The sequence below is a fragment of the Oncorhynchus tshawytscha genome, linkage group LG16 (assembly GCF_018296145.1).
Source record: "Oncorhynchus tshawytscha isolate Ot180627B linkage group LG16, Otsh_v2.0, whole genome shotgun sequence".
In the NCBI taxonomy this organism is placed as follows: domain Eukaryota; kingdom Metazoa; phylum Chordata; class Actinopteri; order Salmoniformes; family Salmonidae; genus Oncorhynchus; species Oncorhynchus tshawytscha.
In genome coordinates this window covers 210,321-232,906 of record NC_056444.1, presented here as the reverse complement: position 1 = coordinate 232,906, position 22,586 = coordinate 210,321, and the positions used below count along the sequence as shown (strand labels likewise).

At 47.0% G+C, this 22,586-nt stretch overlaps 1 protein-coding gene across 2 annotated transcripts in view; it reads left to right on the top strand.

Moving 5' to 3' along the window:
* Positions 1–1,168: 1,168 nt before the first annotated feature.
* The window catches only part of nck1b (NCK adaptor protein 1b), a 124,036-nt gene continuing 102,618 nt past the window's right edge, over positions 1,169–22,586 (top strand). For both annotated transcript variants that reach the window (XM_042298650.1, XM_042298649.1), the window contains exon 1: positions 1,169–1,418. The gene's annotated coding sequence lies outside the window, so the exon portion shown is untranslated. The remainder of the gene's footprint in view (positions 1,419–22,586) is intronic.

Below are 22,586 nucleotides of genomic sequence, written 5' to 3'. Positions count from 1 at the left end.
GTTGGTCACTGCAGGATAGGCACACCAGTCTATTCTGGTCACTGCAGGATAGGCATACCAGTCTATTCTGGTCACTGCAGGATAGGCATACCAGTCTATTCTGGTCACTGCAGGATAGGCACACCAGTCTATTCTGGTCACTGCAGGATAGGCACACCAGTCTATTCTGGTCACTGCAGGATAGGCATACCAGTCTATTCTGGTCACTGCAGGATAGGCATACCAGTCTATTCTGGTCACTGCAGGATAGGCATACCAGTCTATGTTGGTCACTGCAGGATAGGCAGGCATACCAGTCTATTCTGGTCACTACAGGATAGGCATACCAGTCTATTCTGGTCACTGCAGGATAGGCATACCAGTCTATGTTGGTCACTGCAGGATAGGCATACCAGTCTATGTTGGTCACTGCAGGATAGGCATACCAGTCTATTCTGGTCACTGCAGTGGCCATTGAAGAATACCATGGCTGTCAAAGAATGTCCTCTTACAGCAGTAGGCTAACCCTGTAATAGTTGGACAACCTGCCAATTACAGAGATTTGATCATTATTTCCCTGGAAGAAAATAATGTTAACAGAAAATACTAGGCTAATAGATGCTTGTACTACTACATACAATACATACTCTAGGTGAGAGCACATTATAGCAGTACAAATACACAGACTTTATGTGAGAGACAACTTGATTTGTGTCAAGGGAAAAACAAACATTTCATGTCAACATGTGAGTTTGTCTTGGGTTAGGTCTATCTGGGATCATTGGGACGTCGCAACCCTAACATAAACCTGAACCATATTATATTTCTATTTAACTAGGCAGGTCAGTTAAGAACACGTTCTTATTTACAACGACGGCCTACACCGGCTAAACCCGGACGACGCTGGACCGGTTGTGATACAGCCTGGATAATCCTTACCATAACAATTTTATACGTCAACCCTAATGGGGGGGGGAAGTCCCAATGATCCCGTAAAGCAAGGACCGTTCGTTTTGCACGGCCCGGTGCCCCAGTTGAATGAATATTTGAACTCCGCCTACACGGGGCACCGGGCCATGTAAGATGAACTAACCCAATGGGGATGCGGTAAAAATTTGATAGGCAGCCAACCACTGTTGTGGTGGACCGGTTTGATTGACACTGCCACTGTCCAATGGGAGCATTGTGTATCGTGAACACTGGAAGCAACTCGCAGAGCTATCTCTGTGGCTTGAGCTTTGTCATGCTGGAAACGGGAAAGCTATTTCCAACAACGTTGGTATTATGATTATAGTCCGCTAGACAAGTTGTGCAAGGTTACCTTAGCTAGGTTTAGGTCCTAGCCACCATCCATCTACACGGGCGTTTCAAATCATCTTTGCTGTACATGGTGATTTCATCAACCGAGAAAGGACAGGTACGACTGATCAGCTAACCAGGTAAGAAGCAGAGGGATCTGCAATGTTCATGCCAGCAACTTGATTAGCTTCACTAGCTGGTAGGTTAGCAAAGACATATCAAATCTGGCCTCAACTCTTAGGAACAGAGGCACGGCCTGATAATAAAACATCATCCCTCGTAGTGTTTGCTGAATAATAGCATATTGATTAGTTAACTACATAGCTATCACTGCCTTCTTGGCAAGCTAGTTGTCTAGATTGCTAATGTTAGTTAGCCAGCTGTCTTGCCAGGGTGGCAGATATGCCAACTGGGTGTTCATTTGTCTGGCTGAGATTGTCTCACATAGTAGGATTATTGTGGATAGTCAGATTCATATAATAGTTCGTTTTCAAAACGTTTTATATGTTTTGCAAGAAGAACGATTCCCCTATTAATGAAGTTTACATGACACATCTGAAATGAGGCTCCCTGATGGGACTTTTGACAAATGCAGAAAATCCGTTTATGAAAATAAACGTTTTAGAACAGTGACAATGTTATTTTTGCGAAGACAGACTTTATTTGATTCTGATTTTCTGATACATACAGTTGGTATGTGGAAACTATTATACTTTCAGTTTTTCCCGAACTCACTTCACTCGTGCATAGATGTTTTATCATCGTCTGAAACGCCACGTACAGCAGTGTCCTGGACTATTGGACAGATGCTTTTAGTTTCCTCAGCACAGTTCAAAATATATCTCTGTCGACACGTTTTAAATGAATGGAGGACAACGCATTGGTTTGTCATGGTGGGGAGGTGCAGGTTGGTTTGTCATGGTGGGGAGGTGCAGGTTGGTTTGTCATGGTGGGGAGGTGCAGGTTGGTTTGTCATGTTTGTGGGGAGGTGCAGGTTGGTTTGTCATGGTGGGGAGGTGCAGGTTGGTTTGTCATGGTGGGGAGGTGCAGGTTGGTTTGTCATGGTGGGGGAGGTGCAGGTTGGTTTGTCATGGTGGGGAGGTGCAGGTTGGTTTGTCATGGTGGGGAGGTGCAGGTTGGTTTGTCATGGTGGGGAGGTGCAGGTTGGTTTGTCATGGTGGGGAGGTGCAGGTTGGTTTGTCATGGTGGGGAGGTGCAGGTTGGTTTGTCATGGTGGGGGTGCAGGTTGGTTTGTCATGGTGGGGAGGTGGTTGGTTTGTCATGGTGGGGAGGTGCGCGTTGGTTTGTCATGGTGGGGAGGTGCGCGTTGGTTTGTCATGGTGGGGAGGTGCAGGTTGGTTTGTCATGGTGGGGAGGTGCAGGTTGGTTTGTCATGGTGGGGAGGTGCAGGTTGGTTTGTCATGGTGGGGAGGTGCGCGTTGGTTTGTCATGGTTTGTGGGGAGGTGCGCGTTGGTTTGTCATGGTGGGGAGGTGCAGGTTGGTTTGTCATGGTGGGGAGGTGCAGGTTGGTTTGTCATGGTGGGGAGGTGCAGGTTGGTTTGTCATGGTGGGGAGGTGCGCGTTGGTTTGTCATGGTGGGGAGGTGCGCGTTGGTTTGTCATGGTGGGTGTGCAGGTTGGTTTGTCATGGTGGGGAGGTGTGCAGGTTGGTTTGTCATGGTGGGGAGGTGCGCGTTGGTTTGTCATGGTGGGGAGGGGCAGGTTGGTTTGTCATGGTGGGGAGGTGCGTTGGTTTGTCATGGTGGGGAGGTGCGCGTTGGTTTGTCATGGTGGGGAGGTGTTTGCATGGTGGGGAGGTTGGTTTGTCATGGTGGGGAGGTGTGCGTTGGTTTGTCATGGTGGGGAGGTTGGTTTGTCGTGCAGGTTGGTTTGTCATGGTGGGGAGGGTGCAGGTTGGTTTGTTTGCGTTGGTTTGTCATGGTGGGGAGGTGTGCGTTGGTTTGTCATGGTGGGGAGGTGTGCGTTGGTTTGTCATGGTGGGGAGGGAGCGTTGGTTTGTCATGGTGGGGAGGTTGGTTTGTCAGGTGCGCGTTGGTTTGTCATGGTGGGGAGGTGCGCGTTGGTTTGTCATGGTGGGGAGGTGCAGCGTTGGTTTGGTTTGTCAGGTTGGTTTGTCATGGTGGGGAGGTGCAGGTTGGTTTGTCATGGTGGGGAGGTGCGCGTTGGTTTGTCATGGTGGGGAGGTGTGCGTTGGTTTGTCATGGTGGGGAGGTGTGCGTTGGTTTGTCATGGTGGGGAGGTGTGCAGGTTGGTTTGTCATGGTGGGGAGGTGGCGTTGGTTTGTCATGGTGGGGAGGTGCGCGTTGGTTTGTCATGGTGGGGAGGTGCGTTGGTTTGTCATGGTGGGGAGGCGTCGCGTTGGTTTGTCTGTCAGGTTGGTTTGTCATGGTGGGGAGTTTGCGCGCGTTGGTCTGTCGTTGGTTTGTCATGGTGGGGAGGCAGGTTGGTTTGCGCGTTGGGTCATGGTGTCGTTGGTTTGGGTGGGGAGGTGCGCGTTGGTTTGTCATGGTGGGGAGGTGCGTTGGTTTGTCTGTCAGGTTGGTTTGTGGTGGGGAGGTGCGCGTTGGTCTGTCGTGGTGGGGAGGCGCGCGTTGGTCTGTCGTGGTGGGGAGGTTGCAGGTTGGTTTGTCATCTTAATAGTAAAAAAGTAATTGAATGTGATGTTGTGGTCATGGATTCTCTGTGTCACGTCCAGGACAACCTACATCCCTCGGTTCTTCTCAGGGGCTCCTCTATCTGGCTTCCCCTTATACACTTGCAAGTTCCTCACATTTGATGAAGCAGCATCACAGGCAGCGCAGGTCTTGATTCCACATTTTGCGGGTTTAGACAGTATGTACTGCCTGAAGGGGCAGAAGCCCCTAAATGGCATAAGCTGCTCATCAACAGTAACGTTGGGCCCAGGGTTGTAAAACAGGGGAAGAAGGTCCACCCACTTGTCCTACACTGACCTGATTACAGCTAGCTGGTCTCTCTGCACTGACCTGATTACAGCTAGCTGGTCTCTCTGCACTGACCTGATAGCAGCTAGCTTGTCTCTCTGCACTGACCTGATAGCAGGTAGCTTGTCTCTCTGCACTGATCTGATTGCAGCTAGCTTGTCTCTCTACACTGACCTGATAGCAGCTAGCTTGTCTCTCTGCACTGATCTGATTGCAGCTAGCTTGTCTCTCTGCACTGATCTGATTGCAGCTAGCTTGTCTCTCTGCACTGACCTGATTACAGCTAGCTTGTCTCTCTACACTGACCTGATAGCAGCTAGCTTGTCTCTCTGCACTGACCTGATTACAGCTAGCTTGTCTCTCTGCACTGACCTGATAGCAGCTAGCTTGTCTCTCTACACTGACCTGATAGCAGCTAGCTTGTCTCTCTGCACTGACCTGATAGCAGCTAGCTTGTCTCTCTGCACTGATCTGATTGCAGCTAGCTTGTCTCTCTACACTGATCTGATTACAGCTAGCTTGTCTCTCTACACTGATCTGATTACAGCTAGCTTGTCTCTCTACACTGACCTGATAGCAGCTAGCTTGTCTCTCTGCACTGACCTGATTACAGCTAGCTTGTCTCTCTGCACTGACCTGATAGCAGCTAGCTTGTCTCTCTGCACTGACCTGATAGCAGCTAGCTTGTCTCTCTGCACTGACCTGATAGCAGCTAGCTTGTCTCTCTGCACTGACCTGATAGCAGCTAGCTTGTCTCTCTACACTGACCTGATAGCAGCTAGCTTGTCTCTCTACACTGACCTGATAGCAGCTAGCTTGTCTCTCTACACTGACCTGATAGCAGCTAGCTTGTCTCTCTACACTGACCTGATAGCAGCTAGCTTGTCTCTCTACACTGACCTGATAGCAGCTAGCTTGTCTCTCTACACTGACCTGATTACAGCTAGCTTGTCTCTCTGCACTGACCTGATAGCAGCTAGCTTGTCTCTCTACACTGACCTGATAGCAGCTAGCTTGTCTCTCTACACTGACCTGATAGCAGATAGCCTGTCTCTCTGCTGCTGAGCTGGTCTGGTGTCTCTGTTATCGAAGCGGATAATCCTGGAAATAATGTGGAAGTTTTCCAGAGACATTGTTTCACTGAAAAGTTCTCTGCCAGGTTCTGCATCCCACAGAGATCCTGTGGATTCCCCATTGGATCTGAAAACACCAGCAAGGATAAGAACCCCAAAGTATGCATGTTAATGAGTTTGGTCCATCTCCTTTCATCTCTCTCCAAAAACATCGCCTTCCCTCCAAATGAGAAGAAGACTGTATGTCCTGTACATGAGTAACCTCCATCTGTGTCGGCCCTGGTTGCATCGTCATCACATTAGCAGCCATGTGGGCTGGCACATTCCTTGGGCATGAAGACCATTCAATTTCACTTATTTTTTTACATTAATATTTCTCCTCCTGCATGCTGCTGATGAGCTGGTTTCTGATGGGATGGTCCTGGGGCTGGTCCTGGAGCTGGCTGCTGATGGGCTGGTCCTGGGGCTGGCTGCTGATGGGCTGGTCCTGGGGCTGGTCCTGGGGCTGGCTGCTGATGGGCTGGTCCTGGGGCTGGCTGCTGATGGGCTGGCTGCTGATGGGCTGGTCCTGGGGCTGGCTGCTGATGGGCTGGCTGCTGATGGGCTGGCTGCTGATGGGCTGGCTGCTGATGGGCTGGTTGCTGACGGGCTGGTCCTGGGGCTGGTTGCTGATGGGCTGGTCCTCGGGCTGGTTGCTGACGGGCTGGTCCTGGGGCTGGTTTCTGACGGGCTGGTCCTGGGGCTGGTTGCTGACCTGCTGGTCCTGGGGCTGGTCCTGGGTCTGGTTTCTGACGGGCTGGTCCTGGGTCTGGTTGCTGATGGGCTGGTCCTGAGGCTGGTTGCTGATGGGCTGGTCCTGAGGCTGGTTTCTGACGGGCTGGTCCTGGGGCTGGTTGCTGAGGGGCTGGTCCTGGTTGCTGGCGGGCTGGGGCTGGCTGCTGACGCGCTGGTCCTGGTTGCTGACGGGCTGGTCCTGGTTGAGAACGGGCTGGTCCTGGTTGCTGACGGGCTGGTCCTGGTTGCTGACGCGCTGGTCCTGGTTGCTGACGGGCTGGTCCTGGTTGAGAACGGGCTGGTCCTGGTTGCTGACGGGCTGGTCCTGGTTGCTGAAGGGCTGGTCCTGGTTGCTGAAGGGCTGGTCCTGGGGCTGGTTGAGGGTCATTCTCATCCTCTTCTTCCAACTCACTGTCACACTCTGAATTGACGGAGACATGATCCTCATATTCTGAAGACTCTTCATCTTCCAAAGTGGAAGATGTTCCTTCCACACTAGTTTCTCTGCAAAGATGAATTCTCAGGCCCTCTGAGCAGGGATTATTTCTGCCATACTGATTGATTGTGGTAAGGAGCCACACATGCAAAGCTATTTATTTGTTTTCCCTCCCCGAATTTGCACCTGGATGGGGTAGGTGTGGGAAAATACAGATTTGTTTAGGTGTGGGAAAATACAGATTTGTTTTATTTTTATTATTATTATTATTTTTTTTACAATGTATCTGAATAATATATTGTAAAGAAATTGTGTAGTTTCACACACTACAAAGGGTAAAGAGTGGGAGAAAAGCGGCAGGGAGACAGGCAGGTTCTTGGTGCAGTGTTGAAACAGCAGGCCCAGTGAGGAGGAAGACTGAGTGAAGGCACACAGCAAACCTTTTTGTTTCATTTGAACTTGTTTACACCTACACACACACACTTGTATTACCCTCGGGTCCGGTGGACCCAAACACCACATATGTAATATAAATGTGTAGGGGGGTTCACAGTGGGCTCTCAATGAAAAGGTGTTCTTCTACATGTTCTTCGCAGAGAATGAGCCAAGGCCAACGAGTCTCAGGCTGAATTTCTTTATTTTAGGAAACATTGAAAATGGGTCCCACCAGAAAGGGTTAATGTACTTGACAGTGTTAATGTGCTGTGAACGTTGCTGGTTTAGACCGGGCTGCACCTGGTTTTCTCAAATAAGGACGTTAATGTGCTGTGAACGTTGCTGGTTTAGACCGGGCTGCACCTGGTTTTCTCAAATAAGGACGTTAATGTGCTGTGAACGTTGCTGGTTTAGACCGGGCTGCACCTGGTTCTATCTCTTCCATATTTGGTGTTGTGAGGTGGTACCATCTGGAAGTGTTTCTGCTGGTTGGACCAATAAAAATCTACTTCATACTTTCCTAATTTTCACCCCCAAATCCTTGGCTTCCATTGCCTGTAACCACAATCAATCTATGTTGAGGGGCCGTTTCTATGGCGATTTAAAGGGAAAGACTCAGAAATCCACAATGAAAACAAGAACAGATTGTCTCCACAGAGGGTGGATGTTGAAATTCAGTCTGTCAGCTTTGTAAGTAAATACATTTTAGTCCCTTTTTTAGTTTTGGTTTTCAGCGGATTTCATTTATGAAAAGCCCATATTTTCACTCACGAACATGCAGCCACTTGTTAGCTTGTCAGTTGCCGTTTGAAGTTCGCGCGGTTCTGCCGTGGAGCAGCACTACAGAGTTCCATTCAGCATGGAACACTTTTTGATCATGGGTTATGTGATGACATTCCATTCACTCTAAACATGCTAAAATATCAGAGTCAATCGTCGGTAACTTTTGAACCATATATGGTAGAGACATGGGGTTTGGACCATTGTTTTTCTGATGTAATTTTCCATTGAATGGACATATTTGTATAAACCTTGAGTGTGCACGATGGCGCCAACAGACGTGGCAGGTCTGCTTCTAGCTCCTAAGCAACTTTGCAGTGGTTTTTTGTGTGTTATTTCTTAGATTATTAGCCCAGAATGTTTTTTTTTGTGTTGTTACATAGAACTGGAACTAATGGATATCAGAGCGGTGGTAACTCACCAGCATTACGGCTTTTCCGAATTGGATCCTTTGTTTGTACCCCCCAGGGCAATTGATCTTATTCCAGAGGCTGTCCCAAGACACCGCTGGCGGAGAAGAGGTATTTGGAGTGGACTTCTAGTCCGACTCAGGAGGCGCGCACACCATCCACCGCTTCTGAGTATATTACTCGCTAATGTTCATTCCTTGGACAATAAAGTAGACTAGCTCAGGGAGAGAACCTCCTTCCATAGAGACATCAGGGAATGTCACAACATACTATGTTTCATGGAATCATGGCTCTCTCCAGATGTACTGTCCCTGTCCATACAGCCAGCAGGGTTCTCAGTCCATCGCGCAGACAGGAATAAAGAACTATCCGGGAAGAAGGGAGGTGGTGTGTTTCATGTAGAGGTCGAACAATTTTGATTTTTCAAAGCCAATACAGATTTATTGGAGGACTAAAAAAAAGCCTATACTGATTTAATCGGCCAATTTTATTTTTACATTTTTAAATTTTATTTTTTATAATATATATATTTGTAATAATGACAATTACAACAATACTGAATGAACATTTATTTTAACTTAATATAATACATAAATAAAGTCAATTTAGTTTCAAATAAATAATAAAACATGTTCAATTTGGTTTAAATAATGCAAAGTTCCTTAAATGGCATAAGCTGCTCATCAACAGTAACGTTGTGCCCAGGGTTGAGTTCCTTGCTCAGAACATGAGAACATGTGAAAGCTGCTGGTTCCTTTTAACATGAGTCTTCAATATTCCAGTTAAGAAGTTTTAGGTTGTAATTATTATAGGACTATTTCTCTCTATACCATTTGTCATATACCTTTGACTATCTGATGTTCTAATAACTACTTTAGTATTGCCAGCCTAATCTCGGGAGTTGATAGGCTTGAAGTCATAAACAGCACTGAATCAAGCATTGCTAAGAGCCTTAGGTCATTAATATGGTCAAATCCGGAAACTTTCATTTCGAAAACAAAACGTTTATTCTTTCAGTGAAATACGGAACCGTTCCGTATTTTATCGAAAGGGTGCAACCCTAAGTCAAAATATTGCTGTTACACAGCCTTCAATATCATGTAAAATTCTGGCAAATTAATTACGGTCTTTGTTAGGAAGAAATTATCTTCAAACAGTTCGCAACGAGCCAGGCGGCCCAAACTGCTGCATATACTCTGATGCGAATGCGCTTTTGTTAAATCATCACCCGTTTGGCGTAGTAGGCTGTGATTCAATGATAAATTAACAGGCACCGCATTGATTATATGCAGACGCAGGACAAGCTAGTTAAACTAGTAATATCATCAACCATGTGTAGTTAACTAGTGATTATGTTAAGATTGATTTAAAAAAAATTATAAGATAAGTTTAATGCTAGCTAGCACCTTACCTTGGCTCCTTGCTGCACTCGCATAACAGGTGGTCAGTCTGCCACACAGTTTCCTCGTGGATTGCAATGTAATCGTCCAAAAATGCTGATTACCAATTGCCGATTAATCGGTCAACCTCTAGTTTCATGTATTAACTACTCATTGTGTGATGGTGATAACATACATAAACTCAAGTCTGTTTGTTCACCTGACCTAGAATACATTACAATCAAATGCAGAAGGTTTTACTTCCCAAGAGAATTCTCTTCGGTTATCGTCACAGCCATATATATTCCCCCTCAAGCCGATACCACTACAGCCCTCAAGGAACTACACTTTAATGTGGACTGCAAACTGGAAACCACATATCCTGAGACCACATTTATTGTAGCTGGGGATTTTAACAAAGGAAATTTGAGGGAAACGTTCCCAAAGTTCTGTCAACACATTGACTGTTGTTCTCGCTCTGGTAAAACACTTGACCACTGCTTTTCCCCCTTTCGAAATGCGTACAAGGCCCTCCCCTGCCCTCCTTTTGGCAAATCAAATCACGACTCCATATTTCTGCTCCCTTCCTAAAGGCAGAAACTCGAAAAGGAAGTACTCATACTAAGGTCTATTAACTGCTGGTCTGACCAATCAGAATCCTTGCTTTAAGATTGTTTTGATCACGCGGACTGGGATATGTTCCCGGGTAGCCTCTAAGAATAACATTGATGTATACACGGACACTGTGACTGAGTTCATCAGGAAGTGTATAGGGATGTTGTTCCCACTGTGATTATTAAAACCTACCCAAACCAGAAACTGTGGATAGATGGCAGCATTCACACAACTGAAAGTGCGAACCACCGCATTGAACCATGGCAAGGTGACTGGGAATATGGTTGAATACAAACATTGTCGTTATTCCCTCCAAAAGGCAATCAAACAGGCAAAACGTCAGAACAGAAAGTGAAGTCACAATTCAACGACTCAGACATGAGATGTATGTGGCAGGGTCTACAGACAATCACAGATGACAAAGGGAAAACCAGCCACATCGCGGACACCGACGTCTTGCTCCCGGACAAGCTCAACACCTTAATTTCCCTCTGAGGATAACACAGTGCACACCACGTGGCCCGCTCCCTAGGACAGTGGGCTCTCGTTCTCCGTGGCCGACTTGAGTAAGACTAGGGTTGTACATTTTGGGGAATATTCAGAGGTGGAAACTTTCAGTGGGAACGGGAATATATGCAAAATTTCAAATGCTTAAATCTTTCCAATAGAAATTTTAAAAAACACTCTAGTTACGAATTGAACTTGAATTAAATGAGTTGATTCTTCACATGGAATGATTTCACTGAACAACAAAAGAAAGGGAATATTAAATGATCCCCAATGATCCATCGAATCTCCCAAAAATAATTTCAACATGCATCTGTAAAATGATATTCTAGAAACTAAAGCGTTGCTTGTCTCCCTCTCAGGCTTCCGTGTCTTCTCCCTGGACCTCAATGTCCACCTCTTGAACATCAGACTCTGAGGTCTCATCTTCACTGTCACTTTCCAACGTTATTCAGGATGGCTCGTTGTCAGGCTCAAAAAGTCTCAAATTTGCCCAGATGGTCACCAATTTTTCAACCCTTGTATTGGTCAGCCTGTTGCGTGCTTTGGTGTGTGTGTTCCCAAACAAGGACCAATTGCGCTCTGAGGCGGCTGATATTGGTGGAATTTGGAGGATGATGGAGGCAACAGGGGAAAGAGCCTCAGATCCACAAAGTCCCTTCCACCAGGTGGCTGATGAGAAATGTTGGCACGACTGCCATATTACATCTCCATCCCAAAGCCTTTGGTTGGAAGTGTACTAAGCCAGACTGCCAAGAACCTTGCCCTCATCCAGGCCAAAGTGGCGAGACACGGTAGTGATGACACCATAGGTAACACACTACGCTGTCATGGATTAAAATCCTGCAGGTCCCCCTGCTCATGCCAGCGCATATCTAAAGTTTGCCAAACACCATCTGGATGATCCAGAGGAGGAATGGGAGAAGGTCATGTGGTCTGATGAGACAAAAATAGAGCTTTTTGGTCTAAACTCCACTCGCCATGTTTGGAGGAAGAAGAAGGATGAGTACAACCCCAAGAACACCATCCCAACTGTGAAGCATGGAGGTGGAAACATCCTTCTTTCGGGATGCTTTTCTGCAAAGGGGACAGGACGACTGCACCGTATTGAGGGGAGGATGGATGAGGCCATGTATCGCAAGATCTTGGCCAACAACCTCCTTCCCTCAGTAAGAGCATTGAAGATGGGTCCTGGCTGGGTCTTCCAGCATGACAACGACCCGAAACACACAGCCAGGGCAACTAAGGAGTTGCTCCGTAAGAAGTATCTCAAGGTCCTGGAGCGACTTAGCCAGTCTCCAGACCTGAACCCAATAGAACATCTTTGGAGGGAGCTGAATGTCCATATTGCCCAACGACAGCCCCAAAACCTGAAGAATCTTCAGAAGGTCTGTATGGAGGAGTGGGCCAAAATCCCTGCTGCAGTGTGTGCAAACCTGGTCAAGAACTACAGGAAATGTATGATCTCTGTAATTGCAAACAAAGGTTTCTGTACCAAATATTAAGTTCTGCTTTTCTGATGTACCAAATACTTATGTCATGCAATAAAATGCAAATTAATTACTTAAAAATCATACAATGTGATTTTCTGGATTTTTGTTTTAGATTCCGTCTCTCACAGTTGAAGTGTACCTATGATAAAAATGACAGACCTCTACATGCTTTGTAAGTAGGAAAACCTGCAAAATCGACAGTGTATCAAATACTTGTTCTCCCCACTGTACCTAACCATTTCCTTGGCTCTCTTGTAGAGTGTATCCATTGTTTTCAGTGCCATGATGTCCTTGAGGACCAGATTCAATGCATGAGCAGCACAGCCAATGGGTGTGATGTGAGTGTAGGCCAAGCAGCCATCATGTTCGCAGCATTGTCGCATGATTGCAATACAGTCTGCTTTCTCTATGATTTGCTTGACCTTCACTTGAACTCTGCATCCAGCAAATGAGTAGATCTCTTCCAATACACATTGCCTGTGAGTATCAGAGGTGAATCAGTTGCATACACAGCTCAAGCAAGACATTCATCAGCATTTCCAGGAGGACCATGAGCTGTTGCTATCGATAAGGTGTCTGATTCATCATTTTCACCTCAAATAGAAGTTGAGGGACTTTTGTCAGAGGTTGCTTGTTGTGAACGCTGAGGGAACTTTATGCACTTAGCCAGATTATTCTGCAGCTTTGTTGCATTCTTCACATATGATTTGGCACAGTATTTGCAAATGTACACAGCTTTTCCTTCTACATTAGCTGCAGTGAAATGTCTCCACACATCAGATAGTGCCCGTGGCATTTTCCTGTAAAGATTAGAAAAAAATGAGTAAAAAAAATGATTACAAATCCATGTACAGAAAAATAGTTAAGCAGTTAGAATAAACAACTCCTTTGTAAGATAAATATGTTAAAATGTAACATGTATGGAAACAGGTGAATTAACACTCTTCAGTTAGCAGGATCAAGCAAGCTAAAACCCACATGGTAGCAAAAACTAACTAGCAGAAATTGTTAACAAGTTATAAAGGATTTAAACACACTTTGCTGCAGGCTACTATTTACTAGTTAACAAAAAATAAGGTATGTCATATAAAATATATTCACCCCACCCAGTATTGTAATCAAAACTTTGTGCTCAGCCCCCTCCTGTCCTCACTGTTCACCCATGACTGCGTGGCCACACACGCCTCCAACTCAATCATCAAGTTTACAGACGACACAACAGTAGTAAGCCTATTTACCAGCAATGATGAGACATCCTCCAGGGAGGAGGTGAGGGCCCTGGTGTAGTGGTGCCAGGAAAATAACCCCTCCCTCAACGTCAACAAAACGAAAGAGCTGATCGTGGACGTCAGGAAACAGCAGAGGGAGCACGCCCCTATCCACATCGCAACAGCTCCTCTTCAACCTCAGGAGGCTGAAGAAATTTGGCTTAGCCCCAAAGAACATCACAAACTGTTACAGATGCAAAATTGAGAGCATTCTGTCCATCTGTATCACCTCCTGGTACGGCAATTTCACCGCCCTCAAATGCAGGGCTCTCCAGCGAGTGCTATGGTCTGCCCAACGCATCACCGGGGGCACACTGCTTTCCGTCCAGGACACCTACAGCACCCAATATCACAGGAAGGCCAAAAAGATTAAGGACAGCAACCACCCGAGCCACTGCCTGTTCACCCCGCTCTCATCCAGAAGGCGAGGTCAGTACAGGTGCATCAAACCTGGGACCGAGAGACTGAAGACAGCTTCTATCAAGGCCATCGGACTGTTAAATTGCTGGCTACCACCCGGTTACTCAACCTTGCAACCTGGAGTCTGCTGTCCTATATTTTTTTAATTTTTAAAATGTTTTCCTTTATTTAACCAGGCAAGTCAGTTAAGAACAAATTCTTATTTTCAATGACGGCCTAGGAACAGTTGGTTAACTGCCTGTTCAGGGGCAGAACGACAGATTTGTACCTTGTCAGCTCGAGGGGTTGAACTTGCGACCTTCCGGTTACTAGTCCAACGCTCTAACCACCTGCCGCCCCTGTACGTAGACATGGAATTACTGGCCACATTAATAATGGAATACTGGTCAATTTTAATCATGTTTACATACTGCTTTACTCATTTCATATGTATATGCTGTATTCTATTCTACTGTGTTTTAGTTAATGCCACTCCGACATTGCTCGTCCAAGTATATATACAGTACCAGTCAAAAGTTTGGACACACCTACTCATTCAAGGGTTTTTCTTTGTTTACTATTATCTACATTGTAGAATAATAGTGAAGACATCAAAACTATGAAATAACACATATGGAATCATGTAGTAACCAAAAAAGTGTTAAACAAATCAAAATATATTTTATAGTTTAGTTTCTTCAAACTTGCCACCCTTTGCCTTGATGACAGCTTTGCACACTCTTGGCTCACATCAAAACATACCTGCAGACGAGAGACTGAAGGTGAGGGAGATGACTTGATTAAGCCTTGTCTTTTTAATTCTAACAATGTCAGTCATCATAATCATCAGGAGGCGAAATGCAAAACTGAAGCAGGAGGGGTTCACCCACACAGCTGATATAACCTAGAGGGTTTAGGGAGAAGGGGAGGGGTTCACCCACACAGCTGATATAACCTAGAGGGTTTAGGGAGAAGGGGGGGTTCACCCACACAGCTGATATAACCTAGAGGGTTTAGGGAGAAGGGGGGGTTCACCCACACAGCTGATATAACCTAGAGGGTTTAGGGAGAAGGGGAGGGGTTCACCCACACAGTTGATATAAACTAGAGGGTTTAGGGAGAAGGGGAGGGGTTCACCCACACAGCTGATATAACCTAGAGGGTTTAGGGAGAAGGGGAGGGGTTCACCCACACAGCTGATATAACCTAGAGGGTTTAGGGAGAAGGGGAGGGGTTCACCCACACAGCTGATATAACCTAGAGGGTTTAGGGAGAAGGGGAGGGGTTCACTCACACAGCTGATATAACCTAGAGGGTTTAGGGAGAAGGGGAGGGGTTCACCCACACAGCTGATATAACCTAGAGGGTTTAGGGAGAAGGGGAGGGGTTCACCCACACAGCTGATATAACCTAGAGGGTTTAGGGAGAAGGGGAGGGGTTCACCCACACAGCTGATATAACCTAGAGGGTTTAGGGAGAAGGGGAGGGGTTCACCCACACAGCTGATATAACCTAGAGGGTTTAGGGAGAAGGGGAGGGGTTCACCCACACAGCTGATATAACCTAGAGGGTTTAGGGAGAAGGGGAGGGGTTCACCCACACAGCTGATATAACCTAGAGGGTTTAGGGAGAAGGGGAGGGGTTCACCCACACAGCTGATATAACCTATAGGGTTTAGGGAGAAGGGGATGGGTTCACCCACACAGCTGATATAACCTATAGGGTTTAGGGAGAAGGTGCTCTTCACGCCAGTCAAGTTCTACCACACCGATCATTTCTGTATGGACCTCACTTTGTGCACAGGGGCAATGTTGTGCTGAAACAGGAAAGTGCCTTCCCCCAACTGTTGCTACACATTTGGAAGCACAGAATCACCTAGAATGTCATTATATGCTGTAGCGTTAAGATTTCACTTCACTGGAACTAAGGGGCCTAGCCTGAACCATGAAAAACAGCCCCAGACCATTATTCCTCATCCACCAAACTTTACAGTTGGCACTATGCATTGGGGCAGGTATCATTCTCCTGGCATCTGCCAAACCCAGATTTGTCTGTCGGACTGCCAGATGGTGAAGCGTGATTCATCACCAGAGAACGCGTTTCCACCAGTCCAATGGCGGTGAGCTTTACACCTCTCATGACTTTGCACATGGTGATCTTGGGCTTGTGTCCGGCTGCCAGGCCATGGAAACCCATTTCATGAAGCTCCCGACGAACAGTTATTGTGCTGACGTTGCTTCCAAGGGCAGTTTAGAACTCTGTAGAGAGTGTTGTGTCCAATGACAGGCCTGGAGAGGCAGTTATCTCATTGTGGCCAGTTTCCTATGTTCATTATTTTCATGGTGGGATGGCAACTCAATGTCTGTAGTCTCCAGTCTGGCATCTGCTCAATATTAACTTATCTTGATTTCAACATTTCCCTTTCTGTCCTCACTGGAAAATGTGTGTGTGTGTGTGTGTGTGTGTGTGTGTGTGTGTGTGTGTGTGTGTGTGTGTTTTTATGTGTGTGGGGCAGGGCAAGGGGGCCTGTTGCAGCTGGTGACTAGTATAGTTTCTGTAATTATTGTCACACTGACAGGCCCCTCCACAGTCTCTCATTAAGTCTACAGGGAGGGGAAGAGGCAGACAGACATTTTGTCTGCAGCAGCAGCACTGTAACCCACTGGACTGGAGTCAAGAGGGAGGAGGGGGAAGCTATAGTTCGCTAGGGGGTTGAGGCCAGCTAGGCTATTTATAAAGGGCCATTTCCTTTCAGGCTAGAAGTCAGCGCAGTCCATTGGAGATCTACTGGACTTGCAACAACTGGCCATTGGGAGCCTCTAGCCCTGTGGAGAAGGCCTCAAATTCAGTTTTCTCTGTTTTCTGTTTTTCTCTATTTTATTTATTTTTATTCAGGTTTTCGCTCTTAAAGCCACACGTTTGTTTTTATAACATGTTTCTAGCTCCAACAGTGGGATAATATCTAACAAGTAATGGCTAACAATTTCACAACAATACACACATCTAAAGTAAAGGAATGGAATTGAGAATATATCAGTACAGTGGGAAGAATATGTTTGTGAACCCTTTAGAATTACCTGGATTTCTGCATAAATTGGCCATAGATGAATATCAGATAACATTTTAAGTCACAACAATAGACACACACAGTCTGCTTAAACAAATAACACACAAACAATTATCATTTTTCATGTCTTTATTGAACACACCGTGTAAACATTCACAGTGCAGGGTGGAGAAAGTATGTGAACTTTTGGATATAATAACTGGTTGACCCTCCTTTGGCAGCAATAACCTCAACCAAACGTTTTCTGTAGTTGCAGATCAGACCTGCACAACGGTCAGGAGGAATTTTGGACTGTTCCTCTTTACAAAACTGTTTCAGTTCAGCAATATTCTTGGGATGTCTGGTGTGAACTGTTGTCTTGAGATCATACAGCGTCTGAATGGGGTTGAGGTCAGGACTCTGAATGGGCCACTCCAGGAGGTCAGGACTCTGAATGGGCCACTCCAGGAGGTCAGGACTCTGAATGGGCCACTCCAGGAGGTCAGGACTCTGAATGGGCCACTCCAGGAGGTCAGGACTGACTGGGCCACTCCAGGAGGTCAGGACTGACTGGGCCACTCCAGGAGGTCAGGACTGACTGGGCCACTCCAGGAGGTCAGGACTGACTGGGCCACTCCAGGAGGTCAGGACTGACTGGGCCACTCCAGGAGGTCAGGACTGACTGGGCCACTCCAGGAGGTCAGGACTGACTGGGCCACTCCAGGAGGTCAGGACTGACTGGGCCACTCCAGGAGGTCAGGACTGACTGGGCCCTCCAGGAGGTCAGGACTGACTGGGCCACTCCAGGAGGTCAGGACTGACTGGGCCACTCCAGGAGGTCAGGACTGACTGGGCCACTCCAGGAGGTCAGGACTGACTGGGCCACTCCAGGAGGTCAGGACTGACTGGGCCACTCCAGGAGGTCAGGACTGACTGGGCCACTCCAGGAGGTCAGGACTGACTGGGCCACTCCAGGAGGCCTATTTTCTTCTGTTGAAGCCATTCTGTTGTTGATTTACTTCTGTGTTTTGGGTTGTTGTCCTGTTGCATCACCTAACTTCTGTTGAGCTCCAATTGGTGGACAGATAGCCTTACATTAGCTTGATAAACTTGGGAATTCATTTTTCTGTAGATGATAGCAAACTGTCCAGGCCTTGAGGCAGCAAGCAGCCCCAAACCATGATGCTCCCTCCACCATACTTTACAGTTGAGATGAGTTTTTGATGTTGGTGTGCTGTGCCTTTTTTCTCCACAAATAATGTTGTGTGTTCCTTCCAAACAACTCAACTGTAGTTTCATCTGTCCACAGAATATTTTACCAGTAGCGTAGTAGTGGAACATCCAGGTTCTCTTTTGCAAACTTTTTTTTGGACAGCAGTGGCTTCTTCTGTGGTGTCCTCCCATGAACACCTTTCTTGTTTAGTGTTTTACGTATCGTAGACTCTTCAACAGAGATGTTAGCATGTTCCAGAGATTTCTATAAGTCTTTAGCTGACACTCTAGGATTCTTCTTAACCTCACTGAGCATTCTGCGCTGTGCTCTTGCAGTCATCTTTGCAGGACGGCCACTCCTAGGGAGAGTAGCAACAGTGCTGAACTTTCTCCATTTATAGACAATTTGTCTTACCGTGGACTGACTTATAGAGATACCTTTGTAACCTTTTCCAGTTCATGCAGGGCAACAATTCTTAATCTTAGGTCTTCTGAGATCTCTTTTGTTCGAGGCATGGTTCACATCAGGCAATGCTTCTTGTGCATAGTTAGTAATAGCTTTTTATAGGGCAGGGCAGCTCTAACGAACATCTCCAATCTCATCTCATTGATTGGACTCCAGGTTAGTTGAGTCCTGACTACAATTTTGGAGAAATCATTAGCCTAGGGGTTCTCATACTTTTTCCAACCTACACTGGGAATGTTTAAATTATGTATTCAATCAATATAGACAAGAAACATTCAATAATTTGTTATTATTTTTAGCACACTGTTTGTCTATTGTTGTGACTAAGATGAAGATCAGATCAAATGTGATGTATGCAGAAATCCAGGTAATTCCAGAGTTCAGCTTTCTCATGCCACTATATGTATATGGATGAGCAATGTCAGAGCGGCACTAAGGCACACTACAATAGAGTACAGTATATACATATGAGATGAGCAATGTCAGAGCGGCACTAAGGCACACTACAATAGAGTACAGTATATACATATGAGATGAGTAATGTCAGAGCGGCACTAAGGCACACTACAATAGAGTACAGTATATACATATGAGATGAGTCATGTCAGAGCGGCACTAAGGCACACTACAATAGAGTACAGTATATACATATGAGATGAGCAATGTCAGAGCGGCACTAAGGCACACTACAATAGAGTACAGTATATACATATGAGATGAGTAATGTAGGGTATGTAAACATTATATAAAGTGGCATTACATCCAATTTGTATTTATTGAAGTGGTTAGAGATGAGTCAGTATGTTGTACTTCCCAGCCCCCCTCTCCACTTCCCAGCCCTCCTCTCCACTTCCCAGCCCTCCTCTCCTCTCCACTTCCCAGCCCTCCTCTCCTCTCCACTTCCCAGCCTCTTCACTTCCCAGCCCTCCTCTCCTCTCCACTTCCCAGCCCTCTTCTCCTCTCCACTTCCCAGCCCTCCTCTCCTCTCCACTTCCCAGCCCTCCTTTCCTCTCCACTTCCCAGCTCTCCTCTCCACTTCCCAACCCGCCTCTCCTCTCCACTTCCCAGCTCGCCTCTCCTCTCCACTTCCCAGCTCTCTTCTCCTCTCCACTTCCCAGCTCTCCTCTCCTCTCCACTTCCCAGCTCTCCTCTCCTCTCCACTTCCCAGTTCTCCTTTCCTTTCCACTTCACAGTTCTCCTCTCCTTTCCACTTCACAGTTCTCCTCTCCTTTCCACTTCAGTTCTCCTCTCCTTTCCACTTCCCAGTTCTCCTTTCCACTTCCCAGTTCTCCTTTCCTTTCCACTTCCCAGTTCTCCTCTCCTTTCCACTTCCCAGTTCTCCTCTCCTTTCCACTTCCCAGTTCTCCTCTCCTTTCCACTTCCCAGTTCTCCTTTCCTTTCCACTTCCCAGTTCTCCTTTCCTTTCCACTTCCCAGTTCTCCTTTCCTTTCCACTTCCCAGTTCTCCTTTCCTTTCCACTTCCCAGTTCTCCTCTCCTTTCCACTTCCCAGTTCTCCTCTGCTTTCCAGTTCTCCTCTCCTTTCCACTTCCCAGTTCTCCTTTCCACTTCCCAGCTCTCCTCTCCTCTCCACTTCCCAGCCCTCCTTTCCTCTCCACTTCCCAGCCCTCCTTTCCTCTCCACTTCCCAGCCCTCCTTTCCTCTCCACTTCCCAGCCCTCCTTTCCTCTCCACTTCCCAGCCCTCCTTTCCTCTCCACTTCCCAGCCCTCCTCTCCTCTCCACTTCCCAGCCCTCCTCTCCTCTCCACTTCCCAGCCCTCCTCTCCTCTCCACTTCCCAGCCAGCCTCTCCTCTCCACTTCCCAGCCCGCCTCTCCTCCCTCCACTTGCCAGCCTGCCTCTCCTCTCCACTTCCCAGCCTGCCTCTCCTCTCCACTTCCCAGCCCTCCTCTCCTCTCCACTTCCCGGCCCTCCACTTCCCAGCCCTCCTCTCCTCTCCTCTCCACTTCCCAGCCCGACTCTCCTCTCCACTTCCCAGTTCTCATTTCCTTTTCACTTCCCAGTTCTCCTTTCCTTTACACTTCCCAGTCCTCCTCTCCTTTCCACTTCCCAGTTCTCCTTTCCTTTCCACTTCACAGTTCTCCTCTCCTTTCCACTTCACAGTTCTCCTCTCCTTTCCACTTCAGTTCTCCTCTCCTTTCCACTTCCCAGTTCTCCTTTCCACTTCCCAGTTCTCCTTTCCACTTCCCAGTTCTCCTTTCCTTTCCACTTCCCAGTTCTCCTCTCCTTTCCACTTCCCAGTTCTCCTCTCCTTTCTCCCAGTTCTCTCCTTTCCACTTCCCAGTTCTCCTTTCCTTTCCACTTCCCAGTTCTCCTTTCCTTTCCACTTCCCAGTTCTCCTTTCCTTTCCACTTCCCAGTTCTCCTTTCCTTTCCACTTCCCAGTTCTCCTCTCCTTTCCACTTCCCAGTTCTCCTCTCCTTTTTCCCAGTTCTCCTCTCCTTTCCACTTCCCAGTTCTCCTTTCCACTTCCCAGTTCTCCTCTCCTTTCCACTTCCCAGTTCTCCTCTCCTTTCCACTTCCCAGTTCTCCTTTCCTTTCCACTTCCCAGTTCTCCTTTCCTTTCCACTTCCCAGTTCTCCTTTCCTTTCCACTTCCCAGTTCTCCTTTCCTTTCCACTTCCCAGTTCTCCTTTCCTTTCCACTTCCCAGTTCTCCTTTCCTTTCCACTTCCCAGTTCTCCTTTCCTTTCTCCAGTTCTCCTTTCCACTTCCCAGTTCTCCTTTCCTTTCCACTTCCCAGTTCTCCTTTCCTTTCCACTTCCCAGTTCTCCTTTCCTTTCCACTTCCCAGTTCTCCTTTCCTTTCCACTTCCCAGTTCTCCTTTCCTTTCCACTTCCCAGTTCTCCTCTCCTTTCCAGTTCTCCTTTCCAGTTCTCCTCTCCTTTCCAGTTCTCCTTTCCACTTCACAGTTCTCCTTTCCACTTCACAGTTCTCCTTTCCACTTCACAGTTCTCCTTTCCACTTCACAGTTCTCCTTTCCTTTCCACTTCACAGTTCTCCTTTCCTTTCCACTTCCCAGTTCTCCTTTCCTTTCCACTTCCCAGTTCTCCTTTCCTTTCCACTTCCCAGTTCTCCTTTCCTTTCCACTTCCCAGTTTCTCCTTTCCACTTCTTCCAGTTCTCATTTCCTTTCCACTTCCCAGTTCTCTCCTTTCCACTTCCCAGTTCTCCTCTCCTTTCCACTTCCCAGTTCTCCCTTCCTTTCCACTTCCCAGTTCTCCTTTCCTTTCCACTTCCCAGTTCTCCTTTCCTTTCCACTTCCCAGTTCTCCTTTCCTTTCCACTTCCCAGTTCTCCTTTCCTTTCCACTTCCCAGTTCTCCTTTCCATTCCACTTCCCAGTTCTCCTTTCCATTCCACTTCACAGTTCTCCTTTCCATTCCACTTCACAGTTCTCCTTTCCATTCCACTTCACAGTTTTCCATTCCACTTCCCAGTTCTCCTTTCCACTTCCCAGTTCACCTTTCCACTTCCCAGTTCTCCTTTCCACTTCCCAGTTCTCCTTTCCACTTCCCAGTTCTCCTTTCCACTTCCCAGTTCTCCTTTCCACTTCCCAGTTCTCCTTTCCACTTCCCAGTTCTCCTTTCCACTTCCCAGTTCTTTCCACTTCCCAGTTCTCCTTTCCTTTCACTTCCCAGTTCTCCTTTCCACTTCCCAGTTCTCCTCTCCTTTCCACTTCCCAGTTCTCCTTTCCACTTCCCAGTTCTCCTTTCCTTTCCACTTCCCAGTTCTCTTTCCTTTCCACTTCCCAGTTCTCCTCTCCTTTCCACTTCCCAGTTCTCCTTTCTTTCCTTTCCAGTTCTCTCCTTTCCACTTCCCAGTTCTCCTTCCTTTCCAGTTCTCCTCTCCTCTCCTTTCCAGTTCTCCTCTCCTTTCCACTTTCCACTTTCCAGTTCTCCTCTCCTTTCCACTTCCCAGTTCTCCTTTCCACTTCCCAGTTCTCCTTTCCTTTCCACTTCCCAGTTCTCCTTTCCTACCACTTCCCAGTGCTCCTTTCCTTTCCACTTCCTAGTTCTCCTTTCCTTTCCACTTCCCAG